Genomic DNA, 23203 nt, shown 5'->3' with positions numbered 1-23203 from the left:
AGTTTAACAAGCAAAGCAGATAGTAGAGCAATAACATATTATTCTCATGTAAACCACGATGAACTACTAGGTGGAAAGCTAAAGCAACAACTAAGTGTCGTGTGCAGAAGTTGCAAAAAAGGAAAAATGGCGTTTAAACCGGTAATGAGCCCATGCTAACTTAACACGGTGTAAAGATATCCAGGACCTAGATGACACCTCCCCATGATCCGGAAACGAACTGAATAAGATAATAGAAGTGCCATCTCATGAGAGCAGATTGCAAGTTTATATGTGGACGGTCCGCAAGGTAAAGCATTAAAAACTAGGAAAATTTAATGCTAAAGAAAAATAAAACAGCCAAGTACTTTATCGAGTCTTAAGCCAATAGGCAAGGTAAATAATAAAAACTTGACAAATAAGTCAATGAATTGTCAATGAAATGCTAGTACTCAGCATATCAAACATGAAAAAGGTCTATGACATAACTGTGTATGCAAAATAAGCTGCAACAGCCTCCAATAGGAAGTCACCGTCTTCATCCGAAAACAGTTCAGCCATCCAATTTAAAAGCGGAAAAGAACATACGTGCTCTCCCAGCACCGGATCCTCTATCACCATCAGAGGACAGCTCGGTGGGTTTTCAAGAAAGACTGTGCTGCCGCCAGTAAATTCCAGGGACCAAGTAGTCCATGCATCAATGCCACAGCCATAATCCTTTCGCCAGGACAAACCAACTCGTGAGTAATGATAGGAGTCATCAGCTGATTAAAGTCGACGTCAGGAGAAACCGGTCCGCAGAGACACAAATCAATGGCCCAATCGAAATCACAGGTCAGGCAGTGAAATACAGGCTGGACACAGGTGAAGTAGGAGAATCGAAAAGATAATCCATATGCCGTGCTTAATATCGCCAACGGCATTGTGCCATAATATTCTAGCATGCGATTGCGGAACAGTGTCAGCAGCTGCAGGGTGGGAGGTTGCATAGGAGGGACATCCATATTTAAAAATGTAAAAAAGCACAAGAGCGTCCGCTGGTAATGCAAGTAAAAATGCCAATCCACGAACCAGAGTGGAGAAAATAGAATGAAAGGAAGCAGGGATGACTCCAAAGATTTTCTCAAATGAAGTCACGAGACCACTGGTAACAACTTTAAAAAAGTGCGCCAGGGTCTTTGTGGAGGATGCGTTAAAGATAGTCGGAACCATCTTGCTGAAATTGAAAGGCAAATCTGAATTGAAAAGGGTCTGCACCTCTGTACGGGTGTTCGCTATGTGAAGCACGAAAGTTTCACGGGCCGAACTCAAGGCCACCTCTCTCTGAGACAAAAGAGCTCTTATTCTTGCCATGCCGTTGAAATCTGTCCCAAGGTTGGTATTTGTGGCCAGATTGAAAACTCCCTATGTTCATGTGTGGGAGGAAATAGAACATTTCTGCAGCAAATAACCCGTTCACTTACTGTTACGATAAAAGGAATACTTTTAATTAACTCAGAACAATCTTCATTATTGAGCATCAAATAACTACCATTTTCCAACAACTTGAACGTGGGGATGATAGCAGGAACTGGCGTGCCTTGCAACACGCAAGCCATATTTGGTCGGTGTTTGTTGCATGAACCGTGTAACTGTATGTGCCTACACATTAGTGAATGATCTGGCGTCTCAGTGCATTCCTCTCCATTCAGATAAACTTCTTGATCATCTTTGAAACATCTGTATGTGTATGGAAGCGACCAGACCTCATGAAGAAAAGCACTACCTAAAGGTTCATAACGACCTATTGGTATATATTTCATACAATTTGAAAACTTATATAAAGCAAAAGGCAGCGTTATTAAACCGTGGATAAGGCACGTTGCCAAAAAACCCGCAATCCTCTGCTGATGATGTCACTGAGCATGTCATGAATGATGTAATATGTGACATCATCAGCAGTGGATTACGGGTAATAGTATCTCTAGTTTACTCCCCTATAGCTGTCTTTCTTTTAACATAAGTGTCTGTTTCCTTCCCTTATACTTACTGTTTTTGGTTCGCTTCTGGTTCGCGTACCGGCGAGCGAACTGGGAAGCGAACTAAGAGAAATAGAGGTTGGCACAGTTCCAAATATTGTACCAATTTTTTAATAACGGGGAGGTAGTTCTGAAAAGAACTTTTTTTTTATTGTTTTTGTTGTTTTATATTTTTTTTATTTTTTTTCGGAACATTTTTTTACTTTTTTTTAATTTTTCTGAACAGTTTTATATTTTTTTGGGGTTTTCTTGGAGGGGGCAATGAAAACGATTCATTGTAAAGGGCTCAACAGGAGCAACAAAACAAAAAAAGAAGTATTTATTATTTTGGGCGTTTCGTACAAACTTGCATATGATAGTCAATAGCTCTGTTGATCAGAGTGATGCTTTTTTCTCCGTAGGAAATGAATCCATCGCAAAATACGCAGATGTGTTTTACTTCACCAAATTTCATTTGTATATTTGGCACCATCTCCCTGCCCTCTGGTCCCGTTACTTCCGGTACAACAGATCTTCTGGCCATAATAGGGAGATTATCTAGGTCGTTCCGAAACTGTGCAGCACTGTAGTTGTTAGGATGCCACCTAGTCATATGGCGATGCATTGTGTAGTTTCCGAAACTGTATTTTTTCTCGGTTCCTCTGGACAGTCTATCTTGACATATAAGGCAAGTTACGTATCTTGCATTTACTTTTTTCTGACCTTTGGGAATTTAAAAAAATTGCCAAATGAAGTTTTCTTTCCGGTGAGACGTCCTGGGCTGCTCAGGCAAAAACTGCCTCTCTTCGTGCTCGTCGTCCTGTTCCTCTTCTTCTTCTTGTTGAATTATAACTTGAGCAGGTGGTCCACTCTTCCTTGGATGTGGTGGAGGTGGTGGGGAAGCATTCATAAACATATAAAATATATTTTTGGATTTAAAGAAGAATACATTTTACAGCTACAGATATTAGCTGTTAAAAAACCAATGAAATTCACAGAAAAAACCATAGGTTATAGACCATATATAGTTAGGAATTAGCATTTACAAAACCTTGAAAATTCACTGAAAAAACCATAGGTTATAGACCATATATAGTTAGGAATTAGCATTTAGAAAACCTTATTTTACTCACACAAAACCATTGAAATTCCATATATAGTTAGTTGCACTAACTATATATCGCGCACCCGCAATCCACTGCTGATGATGTCACATATTACATCATTCATGACATGGTCAGTGACATCACTGATGACATCACTGATGACATCTCAAATGACATCACTGATGACATCACTGATGACATCTCATTTGACATCAATGACCACATCACTGATGATATCATTCATGTGACAATACAATGCATCTCCTCACATTTTAATATAACCTCTGTTTCACCCTGTGTTAAAAAGAGAGTATAATTTTTGAAACCATTGACACACCAATACTAGTTACTACATACGCACTCACTGATTGCTACGTCTACACACACCTTCACTCATTCACCCATACAATCATTCATACATACAATCACTCATCTTTACAACACTATCATATGCACTCATACACCTATACAGACACTCACAGTCTGCCACTCTTCCATGGAGTTACTCACACACCTAGTCAGTCCTGTAAAGAATCAATGACACTTCCATTTTCTTGTCTATACAGTTAAACATAGAGCACCTTACATTTTCAAACATATACTAACACATACTTACCTTCTTATACAATCATTGATACAAGTACAGATTGATCTGCACAGAGTCACACACCTCCCAGCTAGCCACACACACACTCAGTCTCCTATACAAATACTTGGGCAATCAATCAATAACCCATATAGTTACTCATATAGCTACTGATCAACACATGCAGCAGTTTACAGAACAACAGACATAATGATGCACAAATTAAGACAGTTTAGTCACTAACCCATGCAGTCAGTGAGACACATTTAATCACTCACTCATACAGTCAGTCATGCACCTAGTAAATCCTTCGTCCAGACACTTACACATCCACTCATTCTTCAATATGTAAGACATATTTAAACTTTATAGAAACAAAAAATCACTGGATGTTGTTATCAGTGATGTCATCAGTGATGTCATTTGAGATGTCATCAGTGATGTCATCAGTGATGTCACTGACCATGTCATGAATGATGTAATATGTGACATCATCAGCAGTGGATTGCGGGTGCGCGATATATAGTTAGTGCAACTAACTATATATGGAATTTCAATGGTTTTGTGTGAGTAAAATAAGGTTTTCTAAATGCTAATTCCTAACTATATATGGTCTATAACCTATGGTTTTTTCAGTGAATTTTCAAGGTTTTGTAAATGCTAATTCCTAACTATATATGGTCTATAACCTATGGTTTTTTCTGTGAATATATATATATATATATATATCCCAAACAAAGTTGCCTTCATCAGGGGCTTCGGGTTTGAGTACTGCAGCAGAGCGGTTTTGGCGGCGGGGTTCTTGGAACATATTAAAGTGCAGCCAAAACCGCTCTGCTGCAGTACTCAAACCCGAAGCCCCTGATGAAGAAGGAATGAAACGCGTCGGGCTGGGACTCTGATTTTGTGGACTATGATGTGGTTATGCTGTTGCTGCTTCCTTTAATAAACAAGAGTTGGCACACATTATTCTGTAGTGACGGCGTCTTCTATATGCAGGCAACTTTGTTTGGGATATTTTACGGCTGGCCTGAGTCGCAGAAGACGCTCCGATGCTGGTGCAGCATTCCAGCGAACTCGTCAAACGGCGATTTTGCTTATGGCATGGGGAGCCTTTATTAAAGGGAAAATAAGCTGGTACAGCGTTCTACAAGTGTATGCCACGATCCACTTGGATATAATTGTTTTGATTACTTTGAATATGCAGCAGGCCACTCACTGGAGTATCACGGCTCACACTACAAGAACCAGGAGGCCTTGCTTGGGCCACGCCCACTGAGGCGGGGTTCTTGGAACACATCAAAGTGCCGCCAAAATGGCTCAGCTGCAGTACTCAAACCCGAAGCCCCTGATGAAGAAGGAATGAAACGCGTCGGGCTGGGACTCTGATTTTGTGGACTACGATGTGGTTATGCTGTTGCTGCTTCCTTTAATAAACAAGAATTGGCACACATTATCCTGTGGTGACGGCGTCTTCTATATGCAGGCAACTTTGTTCGGGATATTTTGCGGCTGGCCTGAGTCGCAGAAGACGCTCCGATGCTGGTGCAGCATTCCAGCGAACTCGTCGAACGGCGATTTTGCTTATGGCATGGTAGCCTTAATTAAAGGGAAAATAAGCTGGTACAGCGTTCTACAAGTGTATGCCACGATCCACTTGGATATAATTGTTTTAATTACTTTGAATATGCAGCAGGCCACTCACTGGAGTATCACGGCTCGTACTACAAGAACCAGGAGGCCTTGCTTGGGCCAGGCCTACTGAGGCGGGGTTCTAGGAACATATCAAAGTGCCGCCAAAATTGCTCTGCTACAGTACTCAAACCCGAAAACCCTGATGAAGAAGGAATGAAACGCGTCGGGCTGGGACTCTGATTTTGTGGACTACGATGTGGTTATGCTGTTGCTGCTTCCTTTAATAAACAAGAGTTGGCACACATTATCCTGTGGTGACGGCGTCTTCTATATGCAGGCAACTTTGTTTGGGATATATATATATATATATATATATATATATATATATATATATATATATATATATATATATATTTACGACATGTGATCAAGGACAGGATCGCTCAAAACGTGTCACAGCAGACTGGCAAGAAAATTAAACACAGCGCGATATTTGGGTCATGTGATCAAGCCTCTGGCTAGAGGCGAAACGCGTCATGCGGACTTGCTGGGTGTTATTCTGTAATTGATGGAATAAAACACTGTTTGGCACCAGAACATGGGTCTGATTTGTTCGTTCTAAAAACAGTCCGAGCTGAGTGACTGTGATGCAGCAGCGTCGAGCGAAGTGAATGGAATATATAAATATATATGCATTATGTCGGAGCTGTCCTATTAAAGGTCTTCCAGTGTGTCCCCCGAGTGGCCTCTACTTCTTCTGAATGGAGTGGTGTGTTTTGGATATTTTCACATTAACCAGAGGCGAGTTTGAGGCCCGGTTCTGTCAAGAGGCCGGAGTGATGCTGGTACCTGCTGCTGCTGCAGCTTTTCTTCATGTCCAAGTTATTGGAAGAACTCCGGCCCGCCTTGAAGTGCTGGCCAAGCCATGGGCTGTTGCCAGGCACAGCTCATTATTAACGAGCAAGCAAGTTCACTGCAACTATGACTCACAGCCCAGCGGGCACATGTACAATGAGGCTGGAACGTCAAAGGGGACTCGAGGAAGCCCTATGACAGATCTGTAAACAAGGACTTTATATTCGGACACTCTGCACCTTTTGTTCAACAGCAAACGCCCACATGAGCTTACAGCAATCAGGCTCTCCCCAGACAAAACTTACCCGACTACACTGCATTCTGGGAGCTGTAGTTTTGTTGAAGCTATGGTGGAGTTGCGACCATGTGACCTGAGGTCAAGCGGATTACCCCAAATGGGAGAGAGCCTGGATATTTAAAGGTGGGGGTGGAGCAATACCATGTAATCAGCGACATCCAAAGAAGGCCGTAAGGCCGAAATGCATTATGCCCGAACTGTCCTATTAAAGGTCTTCCAGCGTGTCCACCGAGTGGCCTCTACTTCTCCTGAATGGAGTGGTGTGTTTTGGATAGTTTCGCGCTAACCAGAGGCGCGTAAGAGGCCCATTCTGTCAAGAGGCCGGAGTGATGCTGGTACCTGCTGCTGCTGCAGCTTTTCTTCGTGTTCAAGTTATTGGAAGAACTCCGGCCTGCCTTGAAGTGTTGACCAAGCCATGGGCTGCTGCCAGGTGCAGCTCGTTATTAATGAGGAGGCAAGTTCACTGCAACTATGACTATGCAACTATGACTCACGGCCCGGCGGGCACATGTAAAACTAGGCTGGAACGTCAAAGGGGACTCGAGGAGGCCCTATGACAGATCTTCAAACAAGGACGTTATATTCCGATACTCTGCACCTTTTGTTCAACAGCAAATGCCCACAGGAGCTTACAATGATCGGGCTCTCCCCAGGCAACACTTACCTGCTTACAGTGCATTCTGGGAGCTGTAGCTTTGTTGAAGCTACAGTGGAGTTGCGACCATGTGACCTGAGGTCAAGCGTACTACCGCCAATGGGAGAGAGCCTAAATATTTAAAGGTGTGGATGGAGCAGTACCTTGTAATCAGCGGCATCTGAAGAAGACCGTAAGGCCGAAATGCATTATGCCCCAGCTGTCCTAATAAAGGTCTGCCAGCGTGTCCCCCGAGAGGCCTTTACTTCTTCTGAATGGAGTGGTGTGTTTTGGATATAGAAATATATATAGATATATATATACATACATATATATATATATATATATATATATATATATATATATATATATATATATATATATATATATATATATATATATATATATATATATATATATATATATATATATATATATATATATATATATATATATATATATATTCACTGAAAAAACCATAGGTTATAGACCATATATAGTTAGGAATTAGCATTTACAAAACCTTGACAATTCACTGAAAAAACCATAGGTTATAGACCATATATAGTTAGGAATTAGCATTTAAAAAACCTTATTTTACTCACACAAAACCATTGAAATTCCATATATAGTTAGTAGTACTAACTATATATCGCGCACCCGCAATCCACTGCTGATCATGTCACATATTACATCATTCATGACATGGTCAGTGACATCACTGATGACATCTCAAATGACATCACTGATTACATCACTGATGACATCTCAAATGACATCACTGATGACATCACTGATGACAACATCCGGTGACTGTATGTTTTTGTAAAGTTAAAATATGTCTTACATATTGAAGAATGAGTGGATGTATAAGTGTCTGGACGAAGGATTTAGTAGGTGCGTGACTGACTGTATGAGTGAGTGATTAAATGTGTCTCACTGAGTGCATGGGTTAGCGACTAAACTGTCTTAATTTGTGCATCATTATGTCTGTTGTTCTGTAAACTGCTGCATGTGTTGATCAGTAGCTATACGAGTAACTATATGGGTTATTGATTGGTTGCTCAAGTATTTGTATGGGAGACTGAGTGTGTGTGTGGGTGGCTGGGAGGTGTATGACTCTGTGCATAGATGTGTGAGCAGTTGATTCACTAGATGTATGGGTTCAAAAGTGCATGTGGAAACAGCTTTATGGGCGGTTAACTGTGTGCATGAGTGTATTGGTGAGTGAATGGATATCTCAGTGCTACATGTCAAAGTAAGTACATATGTAAAACACAGTACATGTGACAGTTGACATATATAAATAACTGTGCATAAGAGCCAGTGAATGTGTGAGTGGCTGTATGGATCATTGTGAACTTGTATCAGGGATTGTATAAGAGAGTAAATATGTGTTAGTATATGTTTGAATAAGTAAGGTGTGTATAACTGTATAGTTGAGGAAATGGAGGTGTGATTGATTCTTTGCATGACTGACTAGGTGTGTGAGTAACTCCATGGATGAGTGACAGTCTGTGAGTGTATGTTTACACTGAGTGTATCTAAGGTTATATAAGAGTCTGAAGAGGTTCATCATATTATCACATGAATGATGTCATCAGTGATGTGATCAGTAATGTCAAATGAGATGTCATCAGTGATGTCATCAGTGATGTCATTTGAGATGTCATCAGTGATGTCATTTGAGATGTCATCAGTGATGTCATCAGTGATGTCATTTGAGATGTCATCAGTGATGTCATCAGTGATGTCACTGACCATGTCATGAATGATGTAATATGTGACATGATCAGCAGTGGATTGCGGGTGCGCGATATATAGTTAGTACTACTAACTATATATGGAATTTCAATGGTTTTGTGTGAGTAAAAAAAGGTTTTTTAAATGCTAATTCCTAACTATATATGGTCTATAACCTATGGTTTTTTCAGTGAATTTTCAAGGTTTTGTAAATGCTAATTCCTAACTATATATGGTCTATAACCTATGGTTTTTTCAGTGAATTTAATTGGTTTTTTAAAAGCTAATATCTGTAGCTGTAAAATGTATTCTTCTTTAAATCAAAAAATATATTTTATATGTTTATTAATAATTTTTTTTTAAATATTTTTTTTTGTTCGCTCCCGGTTCGCGAACCGGGAAGCTTCCCGTTAGCTCAATTTGATGCCGCGACCCGGTCCGCGAACCGGTAAACGTTCCGTTTGCGCAACTGCCGCGTTAGAAATCAACAACGTGACGCGTCGCGGAAGCGCGACGTATCACGTTGTCACGTAATGCGTCTTATGACGCGCCGCGTTAGCGCACCCGGAAGTGCTCCGGTACGCGAACTGAAACGCGAAGCACAGCTCCCCGGAAGCGATCCGGGGCGCGTCGCGAAAGCGCGACGTATCGCGTTGCCGCGTAATGCGTCTTTTGACGCGCCGCATTAGCGCACCCGGAAGTGCTCCGGAGCGCGAACCGGAAGCGATCCGGGGCGCGTTCCGCAGCGCGTAACATAAGCGTAACAGGTCATGTGACTTGTTAATAAAACTTTTCATTGGTTCATTTCACTTTTGGTTTCCTAATGATGTAAGGCTCGGTCAGGTGACCTAAAAATAACACTTTTCATTGGTTTAGAACTATTTTTTTTCCCAAATGATGAAAGCCCCCACCTTTTTTCTCACTCTGACTTTCAACTTTGTGAAAGGAAGACCTATTTTGCTCAGTGGAAAATGGCTTCACTAGTAGCTGCAGCTGGTGGACCCCCACCACCACCACCACCTCCTCATAGGAAGAGAGGACCACCTCCACAGTTCCTTGCCAACACAGAGGAGGAAGAGGATCAAGAAGAGGAAGAGGAAATACAGGCACCACAGTTTTTACAAGAGGAGCCCCGGGTATCTCATCATAAAAATAGTTTCATTTGGCAGTTTTTTTCTTTTCCTGAAGGACAGAAAAAAGTTAATGCTCGGTATGTGACGTGCCTCATATGCAAAGAGGACTTATCTAGAGGCACAGATAAGAAGTATAGTTACGACAACTATACTATGCACCGTCACATGCAGAGGTGGCATCCACTAAATTACAGCCGGGCAGAGATGCGTGACCTGCAGGACAACCCACCAACTCCTGTGGCCAGGACATCAACACAGATATCTCTGTCGGGGCCAGAGGCACGGGAAACAGTGCCAAACATACAGGAAAACTTTGTCCACATGAAGATTGTCTGTATGTATTGCGGTACCTTACTCTCATGTGCCAATATGAGCATTAACTTAGTAAACAGAGCATTTGAAAATCACAAGTGCTCTAAACGCCCCAAAAAAAAATTTTTTTTTTGCTCCTGTTGAGCCCTTTCCAATGCCTGTTTTTTGTTGTTTCCCCTCCAAAAAAAACAAAAAAAACATAAAATTGTTCAAAAAATACAAAAAAAACAAAAAATGTTCAGAAAATTAAAAAAATATATAAAACAACAAAAACATTAAAAAAAAGTTCTTTTCAGAACTACCTCCCCTTTATAAAAAAATTGCTAGAATGTTTAGCACTCTGGCAAGCTCTATTTCTTTTGGTTCGCTTCCCCGTTCGCTCTCTGGTACGCGAACCGGGAGCGAACCCAAAAAATGTTTTTTTTTTAAAAAGAAGAGTAAGTATAAGGGAAGTAAACAGAGAGTAATGTTAAAAGAAAGACAGCTATAGGGACTAAACCAGAGATGCTGTTTAATAGATTTATTTACCGAAGAAAAGATGGAAGAGGATATAATTGTGAAAAACAAAATAGATAAGGAAGTGAAAGAAAAAAAGGAGAGTAGAAGAATAACAAAGAAGAGTTTCTTAGAGAATGTGAGTGAATGTTCAAAATAAGATTAAAACATGTGGAATAACAGAGAGAAAAAACAGAAAGCAGAAAAGAAGAAGTAACAGAAAAAGAATAATTGAAACAGCAAAGAAATGTAAATAACATAGGGCCATATTATCAACATAGGCAATAAAAGTTTTGCAGCTTTTATCGGCAGAAATGTGTCGCTAAAGCCGCTTTTGCGGCAGTTTTCTGCCGATAAAAACAGCAATAATTTTATTGGCTGTGTTCATAATATGCCCCTTAGTGTGCTTCAACTACACAGAGAAAGCATAATGAACAAGTAGTGAAAGAGTGATCAGTCAAAGACACTAAGAGTAATAGAGACGGAGTGAGTGAACAAGAGTGAGGAACTATGAGAAGAGAGGGACTGAGAAAAGGAGTGGAAGGAGTAGAGTAAGTAGGTAATAGAGAAAGGAATGAGGGAAGTAGCAAAGGCAGGAAACTGAGGGTTAAAGAAATGAAGCTGTGGAACTAATAGTAGGTGAATGTGATAGAAATGTAACGAAAAGAGTACAAAACATTTACCTTATAATTGTCGTTAACTTACTCACTTGTTATTTTTATACTTTCAATCTGTGAAAGAGATAACAAACATTTGAAAAATATTAAAACATGTATTTAAAAATTAGAAAAGACAAGGGAAAAGATTGAAGGACAAACAGTTTTTCAACAACTTTGACACTTACAGAAGCTTCTGCTTCTCCAGGCCCCCTACACAGTCCTAAAGATATACATTTTAAACTAACAGTATCTTGATGCAGATGAAGTGAGGCCTATCTTGGAACATGGTGCATCTTTTGCACTGCTGTTGTCTCACAAAAGTGACGCAATGGCAGCGCAAAAGAGGTGCACAATCATCATAAAACTATTCCTAACATTTTAAATGATTGTTTCAGGATGGCAATAAGGTGTGTCCTATCCAGACGTTTGTTTCAGGTGAGGCCTACTCAGGGTTGCAGATCAAATTTAGGCTTGTTCAAGAGTACAGAGGAGATAATACATGTGCAGGCCAACCAATAAAGTTCAGACTTCCTCTGTTTCCCTGGACAGGCCTAAACTTCATCTGCACAATGTGATTCGTAATGTTAGGAAACACAGGTAATGTATTTGAAAAACGTGCAATTTCTTTTGCTCATTTCACAATCACATCACTTGTGTTTCCTTTGGTTAGGTATCTGTGCAGATGTAGTCCAGCATATGAAACAGTACGCACTGCATGCAACAACTTTGACACTTACTGAAGCCTCAGCTTCTCCATACCCCCTACACAGTCCTCATTATATACATTTTAAACTGACGGTATCTTGCTGGAAATGAACTGAGGCCTATCTTGCAACATGGTGCATCTTTTACACAAAAGTGACGGAACAGCGGCGTAAAAGAGGCACACAGCCTTCATAAAACTGCCCTTAACATTTTAAATAATTGTTTCTAGATGCTGATAAGGTGTAACCTATCCAAAGATTTGTTTCAGGTAAGTCCTACTCAGGGTTGCAGATGAAATTTAGGATTGTTGAAGAGTATAGAGGAGATAATACATGTGCAGGCCTACTAACGAAGTGAGTCATGTCCACTGCACTCTTGAACAAATGTCAGACCTCCTCTGTCTCCTGGAACAGGCCTAAACCTCATCTACACAATGTGATGTGTAATGTTAGGAAACACAGGTAATATAATTGAAAAACGTGCAATTTTTTTTGCTCATTCCACAATCACATCACCTGTGTTTCCTTTGCTTAGGTATCTCATTGTGGAAATGTAGTCTATCATATGAAAGACTACGTAGAATGTGAGCACTGTATGCAACAACTTTGACACTTACAGAAGCCTCACCTTCTCCATGCCTCCTACACAGTTCTACATGTACATCATAAATACAAACAGTACAGAATTAATTATACATGTTAAATGGTTTATTTTTGCTGTTCTCAGAATGTATCAAATTTCACTAAAAACAGTGACTTGAAGGTATTCATCATATAACAGCGGGGAAAAAAAACACAATCAAAATGATTGTGTTTAAAAAACCCATATAACATAACCAATCAGAAATCAGAACTCCTCAAAAGTAACTTACTTTCCATGACGTCGAAGGATGTCCTATGAACAGCTTACACTCGGTTGTGCTGTTTTTATTTTCAGCCCGCCACTTTCTGAAAGAAAACCTCCATCGTTTTGAAAAATATGTTACATACAATAAATGACTTCTCGCTCTCTACCACACGTTTCCACAAGGCTAAATCATGTAAGAGCCATTTATAACTCTTGGAATTCTTGTAAGCAAATCCCGTCATTTTCTATTTCCGCAACTTTCAGAAAGAAAACGTTCAAGATCATTTTCACAATCCTGGACTAGTAATATCTTACCCTTCTTGCTCACTCATGTTCTACATTTCCTATGACACTGATACTGCTTACTATGAAGCAGACTTACACTACCTCTATGACTACTACAATTATTTAATTCTCTACATCACTTTTAATCACAAAGCAATATAAAACAGTAGACAGCATTGCAGACTTACATTCCCTCTACTCCATGTTTTGATTGGCTGCTTGAATTAGCTTATAAAAAGAAACAGTTTTTCTGAACTCATTCAAAGTGCAGTTATTTTTCCATGACGTCAAGTGTTATGGTAAGAACTTATGGGCCAGATGTAGGTGGCAAATACCGGTCGGAAACGGTCGAATTCGGCCGTTCCCGACCGGTATTTGGCATCTTGAGATGTAGGGAGCCAGATTTTACAGATTCTGTAAATTTACCGAATCGGTAAATTTACAGAATCTGTAAAATACCGAATCGGTATTTTTACCGATTCGGTAACGGCCAGATGTAGGTGGGACTCTTCAGAGTCCCTAAGGCCTTACAGAATCGGTATTTTACCACCCAATTCAATTGGGTGGTAAAATACCGATTCCAGGTGTGCATGCACATGTGTGCATGCAGACCTAGCCATGTGACAGACAGACATGCCCGTCTTTGGGGTGCTAGAGGGTGTCAAAGTTATTTACAACAAGGGGTGGTGATGGACAGAGTCTCTGAATTAAGCAGAGTACTCTCACCCAGTCAAGAGATCAGGGCTAGATCCAACACCGTTTTTTAGCTCATTGCACCATCCCAGTTTCAGAACCTGGCTGTATGCAAATTAGTCTGTCCCTGGCCCAGTGCATCATGGGAACAGGGCAGACCAGACTACAAAAGCCAATTCTTACACTGGGAAGGAAACAAGCTTCCGGGGACCGGTTTCTGGCATTTCAGCCGTCTTCGGCCCGGCTTGCTTGAATCCTGATGGTGCAATGAGCAAGGGACTCACATCTGAGTATACCCTTCCACGCTTAGGGTGGACAAAATTATTTACAACAAGGGGTGGTGATGGACAGAGTCTCTGAATTAAGCAGAGTACTCTCACCCAGTCAAGAGATCAGGGCTAGATCCAACACCGTTTTTTAGCTCATTGCGCCATCCCAGTTTCAGAACCTGGCTGTATGCAAATTAGTCTGTCCCTGGCCCAGTGCATCATGGGAACAGGGCAGACCAGACTACAAAAGCCAATTCTTACACTGGGAAGGAAACAAGCTTCCGGGGACCGGTTTCTGGCATTTCAGCCGTCTTCGGCCCGGCTTGCTTGAATCCTGATGGTGCAATGAGCAAGGGACACCCCCTGCACCCTTGCTAAAATCGGTATTTACCGATTCTGTAATTACAGAATCGGTATTGCCCATTGATTCCTATGGGCTTCAATGCCATCAAATTTAATTTTTAAAAATTCAATTCCATCTCTATTTCTGTATTTCACAAAATCAACAACATTACCCATTGATCCATTTACCAGACCTCTTTCAACATGTAAATTCCTTCTTAAAATTATACGGCAGTTTAAGCACACATTCAGAGTCTTTTCAAAACCTGCAGTTTTAGATATAGTCTTCTCTAATGAATCCAATTTTGTTTTCAAATTCTCAGACAAAATAATTGTTGATCCCATATGCTCTACTCTGTCAATAGCTTCCAGTTTCACAATCTCTTGGTTTTCTAAATGCAACATTTTGTTGTTGAAGATGGCACATTCTGCAAGAGTTGGCATCAAACATATTCCAGATTTCTTCTCAGTAATTTTCTGAAAAATATTCTCAGGCACAACATCTTGTTCTGGATATAAATTTGACAGTAATCGTGCATGTAAAGCTTCTTGCCCATGCTCGGTCACTTTTCCAATTCTAACATCTTGTAGAATATTCTTGTAATCTTCATCCTTCGCCTGACGCATATTTTCATGCAGTTCAGCATAATTGAAGTTTAACCATATATTGACGTTGCCAATGCTCCCTAGGCACTTCCTGGTATCTTCATGCGTGAGCATTATGAACACAGGTTGTCCTTTCACTGGTGTCAGCTGCAGAAGATCTCCGAAAACAATCATGTGTTTGCCACCAAATAACACATCATACTCTGTTTTGAGAACTTCTTGCATTCTCAAATGCACAAAGGCAAGCATGACATTGGAAACCATGCTTACTTCGTCAATGATAAGAAGTTTCATTTTCCTCAAGACTCTTGAAACTTCACAACAAGCATCTCCAGATAACTTGTGGTATTGTAATTTGTTGTCATGCTCCACTGGCAGCATCAGTAGACGATGCAAAGTAATACCTTTAATGTTATGTGCTGCCAGTCCAGTTGGAGCGGTGACAACACAAGACAGCGATGACTCAGTCCTTTCCTGCAAATAACATGAAATTGCTTTAATGAGGAAACTTTTTCCAGTTCCCGCTTCTCCACTCACGTACAGTCGAACAGGCTTCAACGACGTACATGAGCACTCTTTCTTCTCATGACTTAATCCATGATCAATTTGCTTGGTAACTTCGTCATATATTTTCCTCTGCTCAACGTTGAGTTGTCTTTCCAAGTCTTCTAAGTTAACCGCATCCTCCTGAGCATGTGCCATGGCTCTTTCCACTTCATTCATGGCAGTGGCAGCTTCATTTTCGATAACAGGACCTCCTAGTGGATCCTGACTCAATGAAACAGAACTCTGACTGTCCTGAGAACTGTCTCTGGCAATCTCGGCTGCAATCGTTGCTTCCTGCTCGATTTCCGCATTCAACATTTCTAGATATTTGGGAAAAGCAGGACATTCTATGGTCTCCTTGTCGGCAGTGAAAGAGTCTTCGTAACAGAGGAAATCTCCAAGCAGTTCCTCTTCTGCACGCCAAGGCTTGAAAAGTTGCAAAAGTGCTAAATAGAAAAACTCCTTTTTTTCAGGAGATTCGCCACTCAATTTTCGATGGTTTACCAAGTGGCATTTTCTTTGCTTGACCAGACATCCCTCACTTCCAATTACAGCATACACTCCTTTCTCAATATCTTCTTTGATGTTCCTCTTGAATATGTAATTTTGTAGAACCTCATACAGACAAACATTCTCGAGGTGACTGCTTCGATTTGGATAATATGTATCCAACATGTTGGTCTTCAAAATATCAGTACTGTTTGGCTCCTTTTCCGCCAAATACTCAATTTCCCGCACAGGTTTCAGAACTCGATTACGCGTTGCAGCAAGACCAAGACTCGCCCAAACGATACTCCTGGATTTGGCATAGAGACTTGCTGAAGACAACCGGTCAGAACATTCGTAAGCTCCGATTTCTCGATGTGACAACATCTTCAGACTGAAACTGTACAACTTCTTACTGAGGCTCTTTTCATGGGAAATGTCCTCCCACATATCCTTCAATTCTGTCTTTTCTTTTTTGGTGATGTAAGATGTCACATACCGAGCCACAGCCATACAGTTATCAGCCACAAACTGTATATCCATGTTAGCATTCCACATGGACAAAATCACTGGGTTGTAGTCGTTGATGTACTTGGACTCTTCATTCCTCTTCAAATTGTATGTGTTTTTAGGTGATTTCTTCATCACATTATGTCTCAGCGAAGACATCAAACTGTTTACTCTTCCTTTAGAAATCACCAGTCGTGGAAAGCCGAAACGACATTTGGTGTAGAACTTGTCCTTGTTTCTGAATCTACGACGACAGTACTTTCCACAACGATGGCTTTGGAAACGTAGAACTTTTTCTCTTAGGCTTTTCTTCTCCTTTGCGTTTGGAACAGCACACGTAGAATACTGTTGTATGAAACTCATCACTAAGTCTTCTGGATCCGTTCCAAATTTAGGTGCATCCTTGATCCACAGCAGCATATGTATATGAGGAGCACCTCTTGCTTGGTACTCCTTTCTCCAGAAGAAATCCAACACCTCTCCAAGAGGTGGATTTCTCTTGTTCATGATGAAAGACATCATAGCTTCAAATCTATGATTGAAGTACCTGCATACATTGACTGGATCCAAAGAGCACAGTTCTCCGGGTGTCTTGAATTCGATGTTTTCAATGTTTCCATTTGCCTCTCGTAGAAATTCAAGTAAGTCTTCCCAGCCATACTCGGCACAGCTCAGAGTGAGGAACCATGTGGGAGTTCCTAAGTTCCTCAGCATACATTTTAAATCACCATGACGACGGTACCAGTACTCATTAGTACCACGCTGACACGCCATGAGATTAATCAGGTGACAATCCAAAATACTGTCTTGGACATTGACTTTATCCATAAAGTCACTTGCCGAGATGTTTTGCATGTGTATACCACTTTTCAAGATGTGGTTCACTGCATATGACAGTCCAGACAGATCGCTTTCAAACAGGAGATGAAACAAATAGGGAATGCATTGTCGAAACCTAGCATCTCCTGCATACAATCGTAAAGTCCGGTATTCAGAAGCAGGAATTTGATGAGGTCGCTCATCATATCTTCCTCCCTGACCTGTTGGAAATAGCTGTGGGAAACACTGAGCTTCCAAACTTTCCTCCCAAACACTAATGGGACTCCCTTTGGCTTGTTTCATTTGAAACAACTCAATAGCATTCCCCATGACTTCCTTGGAATGCAAAGGATGAACACTATAATGTTCATATATTTCTTCACTTTTAGAGGGTTCTACTTTCTCAATTTGACCAGCACACAAATCGCTATCCTCTTCCTCACTTACTTCCTCTTCTGCAACATATACATTCTTATAGTACTTATTATTTTTTTTCAAATACAATGTTGCCTTTTTGACTTTCCTAACATCCACTAAATCTTGCCATATTTTCTTATTCTTTGTCGGAACCCCATTAACTAAGATAACCAGAGGTTCCTCTTCCACTTTTTCTACTCCAATTGTATTAATGTTTTTCTTCAAATCTAGAGGCAAATAAACAACTCTTCCCTTTAATCCTCTCTGTAAATCTGATGGAGGCAATTTCCCTGTCTTTGGCTCCATTCTTACAATAGCCTGAAAGGGATGGATACTTTGAATCAAAATAGATTCATAAGTATTTAAATCCTTCAATTCAGAAGGAATCTCAACCAATTCCAGATTATTATGAACCGCTCTAGCAGGCATCTGGTTTTGATTTAATTTGTTACAACAATAAGTACACACACGTTGATCCGATCCCAAATCAAAACAATTTTCTACCATCAAGTATGTTGCGAAATCCTTCCATTCACTATTATTTTCCCTTTCACTTTTTGCATATAAATCCACTAACTTAGTCTGATTCTTATAATAAGTGCGTCGACAACACACACAAGTGAAATTAGGCCTCTCACTTGATTTAACCTGAAACGTGGCAATTTCCTTCTGAAAATTATCTGTACTGGAAACCTGTACACTGTCTTCCACATTACCCTCTTCTTCTGGGTCAATTTCAACATTCTCCTCTTTACTTCCAAAGTAACAAAACTCAATTTCTTCAGAAATATTCTTCACATCTATTTCAGAACCATGCAAAAGAGCAGCGCATAATTGTTTAAGCATAATTGCTGGACTCTTAGCATAATACAACATTCTAACTAATTTCCTCACTTTATTATGATGCACTGCTAGCATCCTGAAATGATGAAAAACACTCTGGCATACTCTCCTGGAAAGACAAGCCAGTGAATGACCATGCAAACCTGTCACTTCTCTCACTCTGCAAGGATCTAATTCTTGCAACAACATCATTTTCTGCTTCAAACTTTTCTTATTAAATGTCCGTACAAAATCACAAAGCAAATTGATGGAATCCTGTCGTACACTGCAAATACTACTACACTTCCAGGTGTACACAGGACCCTTAGGACGTCTTCCTAAAACCTCATTACCTAACACCTCTTCTGTCTCTGTTGTCACAAGTTTTTCTTTTTCAACTGGACAACCATCTTTCACCTCATAAGCTCGACCACTGGTGTCAACTGCATGCACCAAATCATTATCCTGGAAATAACTCTCCTCATTGAAAAATGCCTCACAACTTGAACTATGCATCCATTCTCCGGAAAAAACTTCACAAAAATTACTACGATTAACTATTCTCTTCCATCTACTATTTCTTTTGAAATCATAAATTGCCTTGTTTAGCTTCCTAATTCTATTGATTATCAAAATAAATAACTTTTGCTTTATTTCAAATGCCTGATCAATAACTTTCTCAACTTTTTTTTTTCTCTTATAAAAAACCACTTTCTGTTGACCTTTCTTAATATTTTTTAACAAATTGCCAATTATCCTGTTGCGGAACATTCGTCTACGAATGTCCCTAAACTGTTGTTTCCTTCTACTATGATGCACAGAGTTATCTCTTGCTCTAGCAGTAACATTTTTGATTGGCCTTTCCTTTCCGTTTAAATTGCTTCTCTTTTTCTGGACTAAAACATTTTCTGTACTACTACTTTTTTTTCTACAAATGTTTCTTATGAATGTTTTCGTGGTCTTACCCGGTGCTTTCTTGGTGACTTGACAAGTTTTTTTTGTAGAGGACTGCTGCATTATTTCATGGACCTGCTGTCTTTGACGTTTTGCAGCCTTTCTAAGTCTATCCTTGGTTGGCATTCTCAAATTTTGAAATGATCTGCAGTTGAATCTGTGGTAAAATATAATAAAAAATGTTATTAACCACTATTACCAAACAGTAAATCAATAACAGTCATCAAAAACTTAACATACTACTTGACATTTTTACATAGAATATTTTTTAGTGCTTTGGAAAATTTAGAATACACAAATAGCAGAAAAGAAATGGAATTCTTCTTCATTTTACCTGTGCTGTTTTATATGTGAATCTGATCTAATTTTATGAGCATATTTTAATATTTTATTGAAGACACTACACATAACCTGTTTTTGAAGGTGTGTTTAATTTTAAATGAAACGGTTTACATTTTTACTTTTCATTTATTATAAATTTTAAAAATAAATGTTTATAGTTCCATAGGCTCAAGCACGTCAGCTTCCCACCCTATGTCATACAATTCTGACAAATCGGCATCCTCATCATGTTCTTCATCATCCTCAGAATTTAAATCATCCAAGGGATCTACTTCCACTGACGTTTCAATTACAAGTTCAATGATAAGGTCAAAATCAACTGATTGCTGATTGTCACTCATGGTTGATGTTGTCGTTATCTTTAAAGAAAGAGAACAACAATGAGATGTTGCAGAGTAAGAGACAAATCTCAGAGATTATAATAGTAAAATTGTTTAACAAGAGTAACATTTTGCAGCTATTATTTAGCCATGTCCAGCGATGCTGAGGAGGTGAGGCCTATGTCCAAGTTTTCAGTGAACAGGACTCATCTCTTCTTTACCTTGGATAAGCCTCACCGACTCTGTGTCCCCTGCTCATACTTAAATGTACAGGGGCAGATTTATGCTAAGTGGCGCATCCCCACGGATGCACCAGTTAATGTGCACCGCTGCTCTGCCACCCATAGTGTGCCGAATTTACAATGTGGAGCACCATTGAGCAAAAACAGCACAGATGCGTCACGCATCTGTGCCGCAAAAGCAGCACATTGCAGGAATCACGTCATAAGCGCGACATGTCTACTGCAATGCACAGGAGGAACCCTCACATTGCATGGTGCATCACTTCTTATGCCTGTTTCAAACAGGCGTAAGGATTTGATTCAGCAATGCTATAAAGCTGACTCAGTGAAATCTTCTAAATTTCACTGTGTTAGTTTTACAGGGCTTTCATGCAAATTAATGCATACCTTGCAACAAAACACCTATATGAAAACTGACGCAGGTTTCATGTGGCACAGGACTTTACAGCATGACACATCTGCCTAGATGCATCAAGTTGTAAATATGTCGCCACATAGCAAATCTTTTGCACCGCCGCTGCGTCACAACAGTGACGCACAGTGACGCAAAAGAGACATACACCTATCATAAATCTGACCCTAACATTTTAAATGATTGATTCAAGATTACGATAAAGTGTGGCCTATCCAGAGGCTTGTTTGAGGTGAGGCCTACTCAGAGTTGCAGATGAAATTTACGCTTGTTAAAGAGTACAGAGGAGATAATACATGTGAAGGCCTACCAATGAAGTAAGTCATATCCACTTCACTCTTGAACAAAGGCCAGACCTCTTCTGTGTCCGTGGACAGACCTAAACCTCATCTGCACAATGTCATTCGTAAACTTAGGAAACACAGGTGATATAATTGAAAAATGTGGAGTTTCTTTTCCTCATTTCACAATCACATCACCTGTGTTTCCTTTGCTTAGGTATCTCATAGTGCATATGGACTATAGCATATCAAAGAGTACACAGAAGTTGAGCACTGTATACAACAATTTTGACATTTACAGGAGATTCAGCTTCTTATCTTGTTGGAGATGATATAAGGCCTATCTTGCAACATGGTGCATGTTTTGCATCACTGCTGCATCGGTTTCATGTGGCACGGGACTTTACAGCATGACACATCTGCCTAGATGCATCAATTTTTAAATATGTCGCCACATAGCAAATCTTTTGCACCACCGCTGCGTCACAAAAGTGACGCACAGCGGCGCAAAAGAGGCACACACCTATCATAAATCTGTCCCTAACATGTTAAATGATTGATTCAGGATGACGATAAGGTGTGGCCTATCCAGAGGTTTGTTTAAGGTGAGGCCTACTCAGGGTTGCAGATTAAATTTACGCTTGTTGAAGAGTATAGAGGAGATAATACATGTGAAGACCTACCAATGAAGTAAGTCATGTCCACTTCACTCTTGAACAAAGGCCAGACCTCTTCTGTGTCCGTGAACAGACCTAAACCTCATCTGCACAATGTCATTCGTAAACTTAGGAAACACAGGTGATGTAATTGAAAAATGTGGAGTTTCTTTTCCTCATTTCACAATCACATCACCTGTGTTTCCTTTGCTTAGGTATCTCATAGTGCAGATGGACTCTAGCATATGAAAGAGTACACATAAGTTGAGCAGTGTATACAACAATTTTGACATTTACAGAAGATTCAGCTTCTTATCTTGTTGGAGATGAAATGAGGCCTGTCTGGCAACATGGTGCATCTTTTCCATCACTGCTGCATCGGTTTCATGTGGCACGGGACTTTACAGCATGACACATCTGCCTAGATGCATCAATTTTTAAATATGTCGCCACATAGCAAATCTTTTGCACCGCCGCTGCGTCACAAAAGTGACGCACAGCGGCGCAAAAAAGGCACACACCTATCATAAATCTGTCCCTAACATGTTAAATGATTGATTCAGGATGACGATAAGGTGTGGCCTATCCAGAGGTTTGTTTAAGGTGAGGCCTACTCAGGGTTGCAGATTAAATTTACGCTTGTTGAAGAGTATAGAGGAGATAATACATGTGAAGACCTACCAATGAAGTAAGTCATGTCCACTTCACTCTTGAACAAAGGCCAGACCTCTTCTGTGTCCGTGGACAGACCTAAACCTCATCTGCACAATGTCATTCGTAAACTTAGGAAACACAGGTGATGTAATTGAAAAATGTGGAGTTTCTTTTCCTCATTTCACAATCACATCACCTGTGTTTCCTTTGCTTAGGTATCTCATAGTGCAGATGGACTCTAGCATATCAAAGAGTATACAGAAGTTGAGCAGTGTATACAACAATTTTGACATTTACAGAAGATTCAGCTTCTTATCTTGTTGGAGATGAAATGAGGCCTGTCTTGCAACATAGTGCATGTTTTGCATCACTGCTGCACGGTTTCATGTGGCACGGGACTTTACAGCATGACACATCTGCCTAGATGCATCAAGTTGTAAATATGTCGCCACATAGCAAATCTTTTGCACCGCCGCTGCGTCACAAAAGTGACGCACAGTGATGCAAAAGAGGCATACATGGCTATGTAAGTTAAATAATCAAAATCTAAATTTGCCAAGCACA

Source organism: Lissotriton helveticus, chromosome 5_1 (assembly GCF_964261635.1).
Source record: "Lissotriton helveticus chromosome 5_1, aLisHel1.1, whole genome shotgun sequence".
In the NCBI taxonomy this organism is placed as follows: Eukaryota; Metazoa; Chordata; class Amphibia; order Caudata; family Salamandridae; genus Lissotriton; species Lissotriton helveticus.
The sequence above is the reverse complement of the archived record's forward strand: the minus strand, read 5'-3'. Positions refer to the sequence as shown.